Source organism: Hakea prostrata, chromosome 5 (genome assembly GCF_041222555.1).
Source record: "Hakea prostrata isolate BN-2017 chromosome 5, UWA_Hpros_2, whole genome shotgun sequence".
NCBI classification, from domain to species: domain Eukaryota; kingdom Viridiplantae; phylum Streptophyta; class Magnoliopsida; order Proteales; family Proteaceae; genus Hakea; species Hakea prostrata.
Genome location: NC_142604.1, coordinates 22,687,632 through 22,700,916, shown reverse-complemented (window position 1 = coordinate 22,700,916; position 13,285 = coordinate 22,687,632). Strand labels below are relative to the sequence as shown.

The following is a 13,285-nucleotide window of genomic DNA, read 5'->3' as shown; positions in this document are numbered from 1 at the left end:
ATAAGAAATAAGAGTTTTACCATAAGACAAGACTGAGGTAGGTCCCCACAAATCAGCATATACATATTCTAATATAACCCCAGATAAGTGAGACCCAGCTCCAAAGCTTAACCGGTGCTGCTTACCTAGGACACATGACTCACAAAACTCTAAGTTTTTAATTACATCCTTGCCAAATAGGCCTTGTTTACTTAGAGTTTGCATCCCTTTATTGCTTATGTGTCCTAGCCTAGCATGCCACACACTAGTGATAGTTGACTCACTTGAAAAACAACAAATATTTGAGATATCATTCAGGAATGCACTACCCTCAAACACATACAAACCAAACTGAGAAATGCCCTTTAAACATACATGAGATCCCTTAGATACAGAAAGAATACCCCCAGAGATACTAGTTACAAACCCAACACTATCAAGGCTACTAATTGAAATCAAGTTTTTCTTCAAGTCAGGTATGTATCTAATATCATGTAAAGTGAAAATAGATTTATTGTGATTAATTAATTTAACAGAACCAATACCAACTACATCACATAAATCATAATTCCCCATCATTGCTTTGGCATTATTTAACTCAGACAAATGTGTAAACCAGTGCATGTGAGGACACATGTGATAAGTACAACCTGAATCTAGAATTCATCCTTCTTGCCTACTACCTCAGAGATGGTAAGCACCTCACTGATGTCTTCATAGACATTGGCTTGACCATTCTAGGGTCCAAGCATATCAGAATGGGAAGTCTCCAATTCCTTCATTTTCTTTTTATATGCAAAGCAATTTTTCTTAAAATGTCCTACTTTCTTGCAATAAAAGCATCTCTTGAGGTTTGCATCAGACTTGTTGTTCCCGTTATTATTCTTGTTGATATTTTCATGATTTTCATATACTTTACCCTTCCCCTTGGGTCTCCCTTGTTTGTAAGAGCCTTTGCCCTTTACAAACAGATTTTCCCCACTGCCCTTAGTCTTACCAGAAGCCAATAGTTCTAACTCCCTATTCTTTAAGGCATCAATCAGTTGTTCTAGGGAAATGTTTTGACAAGCATACTTAATTGAGTTCTTAACAACAAGATAATCATTATGAAGTGAATTCAATAGGATAATAGACAAGTCTTGATTTTCCAATTTAGTCTTCTCCCCTGTGTTGGCTAAGTCTTGAATCAACTTCTTAAACATATCTAGGTTCTTGTCAAGGCTGATTGTAGGATCCATCTTAAACCCATACAATCTCTCCTTTAGATAAATCTTATTGCCTAGATTCTTTTTTTGATAGATTTGTTCAAGCTTATTCCAAACTTTAATAGGGGTATTGTCTTCATCATCAAGACACCTGATAACCCCATCTGTGATGTTCCAGAGCATGCAACCAATTGCATTCTCCATCACTTCAGTCCTCAAGACTGAGTCAATGCTGGGTCATCTATGGATCTTAGGAGCTTCTGCTGAGCCATTAAAGCTCGGACCTTTCTCTTCCAAATCCCGAAGTCCCCTATCCCATCAAACTTCTCAATATCTACCCTGGAACCCCCCATAGGAGTATCCAAACCTAGGTAACTAGGATTTCCCCCTAGACCTATTGCTCCACTCGAGCCTGTGGTAACCACACTGACCACACTGGGAGGAGTACCCTCCCCTAGTAGACCAAATCCCTTGCTTAGCTCTACTTTGAAGCCAGTATCATACACCAATCAGTATATACAAGAATAACAAATTCACAATACTGATATACAATTCTGAAAAAAGAAGATTATCTTAACCAAAGATTAAATAATCAGATATTAATTAACCACAAATTCATAATCTAACTTTATACAATTTCAGCAGCCTTTATAACAAATTGTTAACACAATAGATCAATACAGACCAAATATTGTATCAAATATTAACAAAAGAATAGGTCAGCAGCTAGTATAATCAGAAATTAAGACATTAGTGTGATCAATTAATCAATAATCATATCAAAATCAACCTACTCATACTAGATTATCACCCAACAATTTACAAACAGATTTATACAAGATACCAAGAACATATGAATCAAATTAACATGGTTTAACAAAGAACCGAATCTTATAATTGACATATAACATCAGATCATATCATAAGAGATAGCATATATGACAAATATATAAAAGACTATGAGAACCAAAACATTGAAGCATATATCAGAGGCAGGCAGCGAAAGAAACAAGAAATCAGAATATTGTAAATTGAGATAATCGTTAACCATATGAGTAAACAATCAAATTAGGATTTAAATGTTATACAAAACCTAAATTGAAATCATAGAAACATGAACCAGAAGGCTCTGATGTCAATCTGTGATCGATTTTACCTCATGCCCTAATCTAATATGGACCGAAACATGCAAGGGTAATCAAAATTGAGAGAGAAAGATGATGACGGAGTTCGGCAATGTTGCCTACATCTCCGGGATTCAAGTTCGAATCCAACTTCACTATAATCTGGAACTTTACAGAGAAGGAGAAGAGAGAGAGAGAGAATGTGATAACACCTGATACAGGTGACAATAGAAGCCAATACCACCGTCGAGTGGTCGTCTACCACCACTGATTAAAAGCCCCAAATAAGCTTCACAAAGATCCTCCAAGATTCATAGTTGCAGGAGCTTGAAGATTGCAGCCATGGAAGCTTCACCGAGAGCTCAAAACCCGTAGAACAGAAACCCCAAAAAATGAGAGAAATCAATTTGCATAATACCCATGAACCAACCCCAAGCCTCAACATATACAAGGCCTTGAACCGTATGAACCAAACCGGTTCACTAGATACATGACTTAAAAGGAAAATGACCAGATTACCCCCCAACAACTATTATAAGACTTTTATTTGAAACAGAGAACACCTAGGCATAGGGTTACAAGAATGTATAAGAGTCAAAAGTCAAAACAATTCAAAAATCAAACCTACACAGTAACTGGAAACCAGCTAGTTGCTTGTGGCGGTTGCTTAGGTTAAGCGACCTCCACAAGCGACCGCCCCTATTTCAGACAGTTTCCAACTCCGAAAATTGGACTTTGATCATCCGATTTCCATCCGGTTTGGGATGATCTTAGTCCGAATTTCAAGCTTAATAGGTCTAGAACAAAGGGGTAACAAGAAACCCTAAAATTAACAAAGATTTAATACCCAAATCATTCCCCTTGATGAGATCCATCCATTAAACAAATGCGGGGATTCGTTTCTGGACAGGATCTCATTAAGAACATTGGAAATGGATTACAGCAAATCAATTGGGTAACCACTAACAAAATGGGGATGGGTTCATATAAATTAGAGGTTAAAAAGAAGAGAATAGTAGATGGAGATTCATTACCTTAACCAGAATCACCAAGAATAGAAGGAAAAATGTTCCAAATCATTAACAGCACTTCGCCCACCTTAGCAATCCCGAACATAATAATGCGTTAATAGGGCGAGGGATGCTATTTATAACGAATAGGGGGCAAAATAAGGCATTTTCCCACAAGCAGAATTGGGCGGTCGCTTAAGGCGGTCGCTTGGTTTAATCAACCGCCACTAGCAACCGCCCCTAAGTATATTTCTATACAAGGGTGTTTTGCTCAGGGGGTTGAAACCCAAACACAACCTAGCCCTAAACAACATATGGAGGAGGTCTTACCTTCATTCCAGACATCTCCAAACACCACTTGCCTTCTACCAGAGATCCAACTTCCCAAGAAGGGCAGGTTCTTCAACAAGAGAATCCAGATCCATGGGTTATGGATATGGATCATGGACTTCTATCTGGACACTCCACAAATTAATCTGACTAGACCTTCGGGTTCTCGGACTTGCAATACGGATTCCGGGTTAGAAAAACGGGGGTTGTTGCATAACTAAATACAACCTTCTCTTGAACTTACTCACATTCGGATGAGGCATCGATCCAAACCAAGCATCCCGCATCTAACTCGAATGGCCTATGGGGCAAATGATATGAGGGAAATTGCACCGAACGTCTCGAATCGGGTTCATAACATATGCTCCAGTCAAACCATGATGGGGACTCACTCAAACCCTAATTCAATGATCATAAGGGCGCCGCAGATCGGTTAATAGGCCGGTACGGCTTCCCGAATATTATGGTAGGAAAAGCTAACTTGCAAGAGGTGACTATCGTAAGTGAAGAGGAAATCGTGCCAGGATAAATATCTACTTACGACCCCAAATATCTAGGGAAAAACATTATAGGAGATCAAGAAGCCATCTCAACGTTCGAAGATTAGAAGTAAAATCTATATAAATCAAGGACGTACAACCTATCAGGTATCTGAATCGTTTTTCAATTACGAATTCATTATTCTTATGCTCTGCAATTAGCCAGAGCCTTTATGATCAGTCCAGTTGCTGACTTAAGCTTCGAAGGTGGCCTCCCGACTCCAACGGTCGGGCCACGTCTAACTTTATTTTGCAGGTCATCTTCACAGATCTAGAGGCTTAACAATTTTTGGACGCATCAAGTCCACACTTTGATTATTAGATTTTTACTTCTACATACTCTTTTACTCTGATTATTTTGGTATCATTTTTTGCACTCTGATATTGTTTTGAGATCTATTATTTGATTATTCTTTTAATTATATTAATACAATAATTATTTCTTGTTCATGATTATACTATTGTACTATGTGGGAGGATGATTGTTGAGATTTGATCTTTGGGGCTGTGGATCACATCTTCACGTATTGTAGTTAAAATACTGCTTGGAGAGATGTGACATCTATCTTGATACAATTTAATCTTTTTTTCTCAATTTTATTTGTTTCATGATCTCATTATTGAGACTAGCTATGAATCGAATACACCAAATAGGTGCCTGATAAAATTGAATTTAGATATTAAAGCTATGCATTTATTTGTTTCAAATTCGGTTTTTATTTGTACATTTTATATCATGAACCAAATAGAGGAAGCAACCTCTTATGTAAAGAAAAGAGACTAAAGTGGTCTTGGCTTCAAACCTCTGTGCCTCACATCTTTTTCTTTTCTCACACCATGAGGCAAAATTTCCACCATTATTCTCTATTTTCTAAATCTCTTTCCTCCTCTTTCTTCAGTTTAAATTCTTATACATGTTCCTGAATTCAACCATTAATAATGTGAATGACTTTATTTTAAGGTGTAAAAAATGGAGTTTGGAAGGGCTTACTAGTAGATCCCTTCCCCGCTCCATGGTGATTGATTACCTCCCATGAAAAAAAGGAAAAGAAGAATTTAAAATTTGAAAGAAATTTTAAGAACTTATTAAAAATAATTTTTAAAATGAATAATAAATAGATAATTTATTGTTACATACTTACATGTCGCAAGCATAATGATTAATGGTAAGAGATTCCTTAACAAATCTGCAGGACAAAAGATATCATATCTTTTGCTTTGTCCTCATAAATGCATAAAGCTAGCATTAGGAAGAAAAATATCGAAAAGGACAAATGCCATTGATGATGATGACTCGGATACCACATGACTCATCAGCCCAAATCGTTATCTCCGTATCTCCTGCTATATTTGGTGCTCGGTTCAAGCAGCTGGTTGCGTTCAGCAACGGATCACCCCTACCGTTCACTTGTTAAATTATTGAAGGTTAGGTGGATGGATCCAACGGTTCAAGGATTTTTCCTTTTCTTTTTTAATTTTGGGATATAAAAATATAATAAATTCGATTAAATTGAAAATCTTGAATTTGAATGCAGCACCTGTTGCTGGGCTGCCGCCGACGGTGGAGATTAGGCCACGTTAACAAGTGTGAATCCAACGACTGGATATTAAAGGACATGGGTATGTATGTAAATACAAATTTTACATTCACATTTGAAGTTTGAAAATTCTGAAATTTACAAAATACATCCTACCCGAGATGAATCTCAAACTCTTCCTTCGAGTTCTCGAGTGCCGAATCGGGCGAAAAAAGAGAGGAAAGCAAACGAACACCGCGACGCAGAGTTTCACAAAACCCAAGCAGATCGTCTTTTATTTTATGAATTTTCCCTTTATTTAATGTAGTTGATGGTTTGAGAGATTCGAGAGATGTCCATGCTTCGCGTTGTGAGCGATTCCTCTCACAAGAAACAATTAGTCCGGTAAAATTCTTTCGATCTCTCAAAGTTAAAGCAATGAGTTCGAATAGGATTTCTTCGAAGAAGGAAGCGTGCTCCGCGCGTGAAGATAATGGACGATGACCGAATCGACGAGTTATCGAGTGTTGAAGAGAAGCAAGAATTAGATCTATGAATGTGATGTTTAGCATATCGAGATGATCAATTTTACCGCGAGCTAGTAAAGATGCAACACGAGCACAAACTATCTTGTTAGATTAGATCTTAGACGATAACGTCGATGAAATGAATCGTGAATCATCTTAGACATCATGAACCCGTATCATATAAACGGAGTTTTATATGAAGTTTAGTTTAGATCTTGAGTTTGTCCAATGGATGACATTGAATCATCTTGGAAACCAAGCAACCGACGCTGAAATCCGAAATTCTATTCAAATCCTAAAACCCGAAAAGAACCTCCTTTTGCCAAGGAAACAAAGATACAAACAAGGAATTTATCTTTATTTCCTTTTGATTTGCTTTAGATTATTGGTTTCGGGTTTCTCTTTATCCTTGTTCCGCAATTAAAAACCAAGAAACCTTCACATAGAGAGGCTTGATCATCTCCCGCACCACATCCTCGAAAACCCGTCACCGAGCCGCCTCACGGTGTCGCGCAAGCTTTTCTCGAGTTTGTAGAACGTCATGGTACGGGAAGCGATAGGAACCTCTTCGACCTTCAACTCACCAGAGAAATTTTCCTTTCCGGTGGTGTTGGGTCTTGGGTTGTTCATCCTCTTTGCAGCAATCGCAGCTCAACATTTGATTCCGATTTCTCAAAAGTTGTCGATTTGAACTCTTGAGCCCCGAGCCCCACGAACACCCTTAACTTTGTGGCGTTCAACAAGGAGATAGGGCCGAGACTCGAGTCGGCCGGAAGGGTTGAAATCAGCGACGATGGCTCCAAAGGCACAAGCCTTCCTTTGAAGAAGGGATCACCGAAGGGAGAGCGAGAGATTCGCGCCGAGTTGCCACCGCCGACCCGAAGACAACGGAAGATGAATGCCTACACCGTAACACAAACGACAGACGCTAGAGTTTTGTAGAAACTCAGCGGTCGCGAGTGATTTCTTTGCTTTCCTTCTTTTTCCAGACGACACCGAGAACCAAGGAAGAAGAGACACGGAAAGGAGGGATGAATTGAAATGAGAATTCAAACCTCAAATGAGAAACAAAATTTGTATTACACACATACCCATGTCCTTAGTTTACCATCGTGGATTCACACGTGTTGACGTGGCCTAATCTCCACCGTTGGCGGCAGCAGGCAACTGCTGCCGCAAATAAAAATCCCCTGTTGCTTTGGGGGTCGAAATTTCGGTCATCAGTTTTACAAGTGGGTGATGAGCGAAATGGACGGTTGATTTCCATCTCGATTGTAGGAAGTCAGAACTGCGCATTTAATATTCATCACTGTATTCCGTCAGAATCCAAAACATGCTGACCTTGTGCCAAGATTCGAGGATCTGAAACCAAAACCTGTAGCGCTTTGTATTTTGGGTTTTAGACCTGTAGGTCTAGCAAGCTCAAATTGAAGATCTCATCTTTCATGGAAACAGTTTTAGTTTTGAAGTAGTTGTTGTTCTTGACTTGGATCTGTGTCAGCGATGGAGAAAGAAGCAACGGATGTTCCGCTTCTTCAAAATTCTAGCGGAGGAACCTCTTCCAGGATTCAAACATTTGGAAACATCGTTGTTTCAATTATCGGCACTGGGGTCTTAGGCCTACCATATGCTTTCAGGGTTGCAGGTTGGCTCGCAGGAGCTATCGGAGTAGCAATCGCAGGCCTATCCACTTACTACTGTATGCTTCTCCTTGTTCAATGCAAGGAAGCACTAGCTTCCACCTCATCATCACCATCATCGTCTGACGGTGTTTGCGATGAAGTTCAAACGTATGGTGATCTGGGTTTCAAGGCATTCGGAAGAACTGGTCGGTACTTCACAGAGTTCCTCATAATTCTTGGGCAGCTCGGTGGTTCTGTAGCTTATCTGATCTTCATAGGCCAGAACTTGGCATCCGTATTCGGAACCCACAAGCTCAGCTTGTCTTCTTTCATATTACTCCTTATTCCAGTTGAAATCGCACTTTCTTGGATTCGTTCCCTCTCTGCATTGTCTCCCTTTAGTTTCATTGCTGATGTATGTAATATACTGGCTATGGCGATTGTGGTAAAGGAAGACCTCCAACTGTTCGACGGTTTGTCTGAGAGAAAAATAGTTACGAGCCTGGCAAATTTGCCATTTGCGGCAGGGGTTGCCGTGTTCTGTTTCGAGGGTTTTGGTATGACATTGGGTTTGGAGGCATCAATGACAGATAGGAGAAGATTTCCATGGGTGCTTGCTATTGCTTCCTCAGTGATAACTACTCTCTATGTGTTGTTTGGGTTCTTTGGTTATCTGGCTTATGGAGACCAAACCAAGGAGATTATAACACTCAATCTTCCCAATGATTGGTCCAATAGGATTGTCAAGGTTGGACTTTGCGTGGGTCTGACTTTCACATTCCCAATGATGATGCACCCGATCAATGAGATCATAGAGGGAAAGCTAAAACAAACCCAGTGGTTTCAGAAAGATTGCCATTACAATTCAGGTAGGGAAGGAATAACAGGAAGGTTTCTGGTGTATATGAGCAGAGCCATTGTGGTTTTGGTGGCAGTGGTGCTAGCATTGACGGTGCCAGGCTTTGGTACGGTGGTGTCATTGGTTGGGAGCACGTTATGTGCAATGATCTCCTTCGTGTTGCCTGCGACGTTTCACCTCATTTTCTGTGGGAGTTCTATGAATTGGTGGCAGAGGGCTTTGGATTACTGCATCTTGATTTCTGGCTTGGCTTTTGCTGTTTATGGTACTTATGATGTTGTGGCCAACGGACACTCTAGAGGTTCTTAGAACGCACTCTTAGTAGTATTGATCCTATTGAATTATGTGATTTTCATTGTTCTTGTACAATGATCTTATGTCTCCCATACTGTTATAGAGTCTTCAACATTCTATGAACACTTGAATGGTGAGTGCATATATTACTAGGCCATCTGAGAACTGAGGGCTTTTGGATCAATGCTTATGAGTGATATATTAAAGATTGAGTATGACTCTTCATATTTATACTAATTATGCATTGATTCTAAATGTTTGATATAAAATACATCTATTTCATATAAGATAAATAGATATTTGTGATGATGAGCATAGTCCTTTCGTTAAGATTAGAAGTTAGAGCACCTGTTGCTTAAAAGCATTACACCATAACAATCTTAAAGCATTAGGAGAATTCTTGTTTGCTAATCAATACAATTCAGCTTGAGGAAGAGCATTAATGATCAGCAAATTCGACTTAGTAACACCTCCCGCCCCGGCGCAAGTTAAGTTTCATGTATCGGTTGAGTGATTTTAAGAGACGTTTCGCTCCATATTGTATCGTTTCGGAAATATGTATGGGTAGGTGCATAGTGGAATAGAAATGATAAAAGTACATAATGTTGTATCGTTTCGAGTTGTATAAGCCGATATGTATCGCTTATTTTGAATTTATTTAACATTACTTCTGTTCAGGGGTGGACCCAGGATTCAACAAGGGGGGGCGAAAAATAAAAGTCCAGATAACCTTCCCGTTGGGGAAGCATTAATGTTTTTTTGCTACACATATTGTGTGGGCCCTTATAAAATCTGTTGGAGGTCCCACCTCTGAATTATTTTATTATATTAAATAATACGCCCACATATATTTTGTGGGGCCCGCACATTTGAAAAAAAAAAAGGTAGATTATTGATAATAATATTTTTTTTCGACAAAATATAGATAAATTAAAGCAAAAAATAAAAAAAAATAAAAAATCCAACCCTAAAAAGTTATACGCAAGCCAAAATTTTCTTTGCAAACCAATTTTTAAGTGTTTTTTTTTATTTTTTTATTTTAAGTTAAGACATGCAAACCAATGGTAGTTTTACCTTAGTAACTATATGGATCAAAAAGGCGTAAACACCCCTTTAAAGCAGCCTCTCTTGATTCTCCATTGTGGCGAGCTATCTACAGAGTTGAAAATAGAATGAAAGAGCATTGCAAAATAAAAATTGGAGATGAAAGGAACACTTATTTTTGGAGGGACAACTAGTTAGACATAGAAGGTAATTTGGAAGACCATGTGATTTCTCCAGTTCCCAGTCAGTGGCAGTGGGAAGTCGTTAACCAATGCTTGGAGAGTAATGGCATGGAATGGACAACAAAAATTGAGGGATACCTCTCCCTACAGAAATCTGCACCAAACTGAAGGATTTCCCACTCCCCTCTAGTAACAATGGATCTGATGTGATGTCTTGGATCCCATCCACTGAAGGTATTTTTTCGATACGCTCTGCATATGAGACATTGATAAAGAACGAACCAGCTGTAGATATGGGAATATTCGATGAAAATTTTTGGAATACTTCTTGGAAACTTCATCTCCCAAACCGATTTTGCAGTTTCTTTTGGCTAGTTGTAAAGAATAAGTTGATGACTAATGCTAGAAAGCGCCACTTGCATCTTCAAGATAATGATAAATGCAATCTTTGCATGATAGAGGTGGAAGATGTATTACATGTATTTAGGGATTGTTGCTTTGCAAAAAGCATTTGGAAACGTATGGTTAAACCACGATATCAAATATGGTTTTTTAGGTGCGAAAAGCAAGAATGGATCTATGCCAATATCTGTGGGTTTGCTGCCAAATGGAGCAACGATTGGCCTGAGCGATTTGTGTGTACCCTACAATTTCTTTGGGGATGGCAAAATCGAGATATCCATGAGGTAGATTTTTCCAGACCAGGGAATGGTGTGCTCATTATCGAAAAATTTTATCAAGCCAATAAGGAAGCTTGGACAACATGCCGAAGCCCTGTTCTTGATCCAAGTAAAGAGTTGGAAGTTTTAGGGTGGACATACCCTAGAAGAGGATGATTTAAGTGCAACATGGATGCTGCTATGAAAGTGAAGGAATGCTACGCTCAATTAGCTGGGGTGATCCGGGATCAAGAAGGCATGTTCAGAGGAGGATTTGCTATCAAGATTCCTCTATGCCATTTAGTAGAGGCGGAAATGCGCGCAATCAAAGAAGGGGTAAAGGTAGCGTTGCATATGGGAGCATGGCCACTCCAAATAGAATCAGACTCGCTGAAGGCTATAAGGTTATTGGACCCAGAAGTTAACGAGCAAGGATCGATAGGAAGATTAGTTGCTAAAATTCAAAGCCTATATGCTTCTCAAGGCCATGTTAGATTTAGTCATGTGAGGCGTCAAAATAACAAGGCTGCTGATTGGTTGTCTAAGAGGCGGCTAATTGGAAGAGATGATTTGGTCTTTTTCAATGATCCCCCGCAAGAAATGACAAACATCCTTGGAGAGGATTGTCTCAAGAGTTGTGCTCTAGTTTGATTTGTTTTGTTTTTTTGGGTCTTTTGACCCCGTTTTGTAACAAAAAAAAAAACTATAGACATTTTATTCACAATATAAAATCAAGTAACAAAAAGTGCAGAAGAAATAAAGAAACAAATAATATAAAATAAAATAAATAAATGATAAATAAATTGAGAAAGAGAAAGAGTACCTAATTATGGAAAATATTTTTTTTCCAATTTTCCTTAACCCACACTTATAGAAAGGGAAGAGAATAAATAGGGATTGAGGAATTAGTTTCTAATTAAGAATGACATTTTGAATAACTAATAAGATTTTTTTTCAAAAATTTCCTTTAATCCACATTTATAGAAAAAAGAGAATAAATAGGAAGAAAACATGAGAGAGAAGAGAGGGGAGAATAAATAGGGTCGATTAGTTAGTTTTTAATTAAGAATGACAGTTATACCCATTATATTACCTTTAAAAATTGTTTTCAATATTGGGGGGTGGGGCAAATGGTGACATTTCACATGTGGGAAGACAAAAAAACTAAAGAAAAATAAGAGAATTAGTGTATAAAAAAAAAAAAAAAAAAAAAGAAAAGAAGAAATTAATAAAAAAATTAAAAAAATCAGGGGGGACCATGGCCCCCCGGCCCCACTATAGGTCCGCCCCTACTTCTGTTACACATTCTCTCTTTGTATCGTAGCATTTCATCTCGTATTGGCCAATACAACGAGAGACGATATGGAAAAATAGAAATCTAGAGACATATCGACATATATTGTAGTGGTGGCCTGCGATACTGATACATATTGGCCGATATGAAATGATATGAGCCGATACTTTAAACCTTGACCCACCCTCCCCCCCCCCCCCAAAAAAAAAAAAAAAAAAGGATAAAATTTGGTTTTTTTTCCGTTCCGTCTGAAACAATTTCTCAGAAGATTGACCAAGATATTTTAATGGAGGAGAGAGTCAGGGACTGGCCTTTGGGGTTTTTCTATGTTCGACTCCTGAATAGGCAATGAAATTTGTTAAAAGTCCAATAGCGATAGCTTGGTTTCTAGCTATCCTTGACTGGTAAAAGGAGATAGTCTTTAGGGTTATCTTAGGGTATCTTTCTTTCTATTTTGTAAACCTCCCATTAGTTAGTAAGCGGTAGCATTGTCTTTTTACCAATTATAATGTTATTATATGTATGGCCTGTGATTATAAGTTTTCTCAACTCTAATAGCAGGCCTCTTCTTCAAACTTGTGTTTTCCTCTTGGTGGCTAGACATAATACCCCTACCCAAAATCCAAACCCATTGCTGTAATGTAGTGTTTAGACTCGAAGACCTATTCACCCAAACAACTTGTTGACAACATAATATCCGAATTCTGATCCATATTAGGGGAGCATAGAGGGGGATGTTATCAAGTGTTCTTCACATAAATTGAAGCCCGATGGGTCTAGAAAACATAGAAAAGGAGTCAAGTAAATTGGATCAGTAGTGAGGAAGTTATGGCCCAAATAGCAAGCAAATGTCAGATTTTTGCTGCAATCACTCAAGAGGAAGTTGATATAAGGCGGTCTATAAAATCCCTCACAACCCTAACCCTGAAATTTATATTGTAGGTCCAAAAACCTGGAGTGTGGGAAGAAGGCAACTGTGGACCATCCGAATTGAACCCATTTGATTTGACTTGGAACCTATGGAAGTAGGTGGAGATGACGCTAAGATAGAAACCTTGTCAGATTTTGAAAGAAGATCTAACTTGAGTGTTGATGGACTT

The 13,285-nt window shown here is 38.6% G+C and overlaps 1 pseudogene; it reads left to right on the top strand.

Moving 5' to 3' along the window:
* The first annotated feature begins 7,437 nt into the window (after positions 1 to 7,437).
* LOC149015709 (amino acid transporter ANT1 pseudogene) lies at positions 7,438 to 9,280 on the top strand (annotated as a pseudogene).
* The last annotated feature ends 4,005 nt before the right edge of the window (positions 9,281 to 13,285 follow it).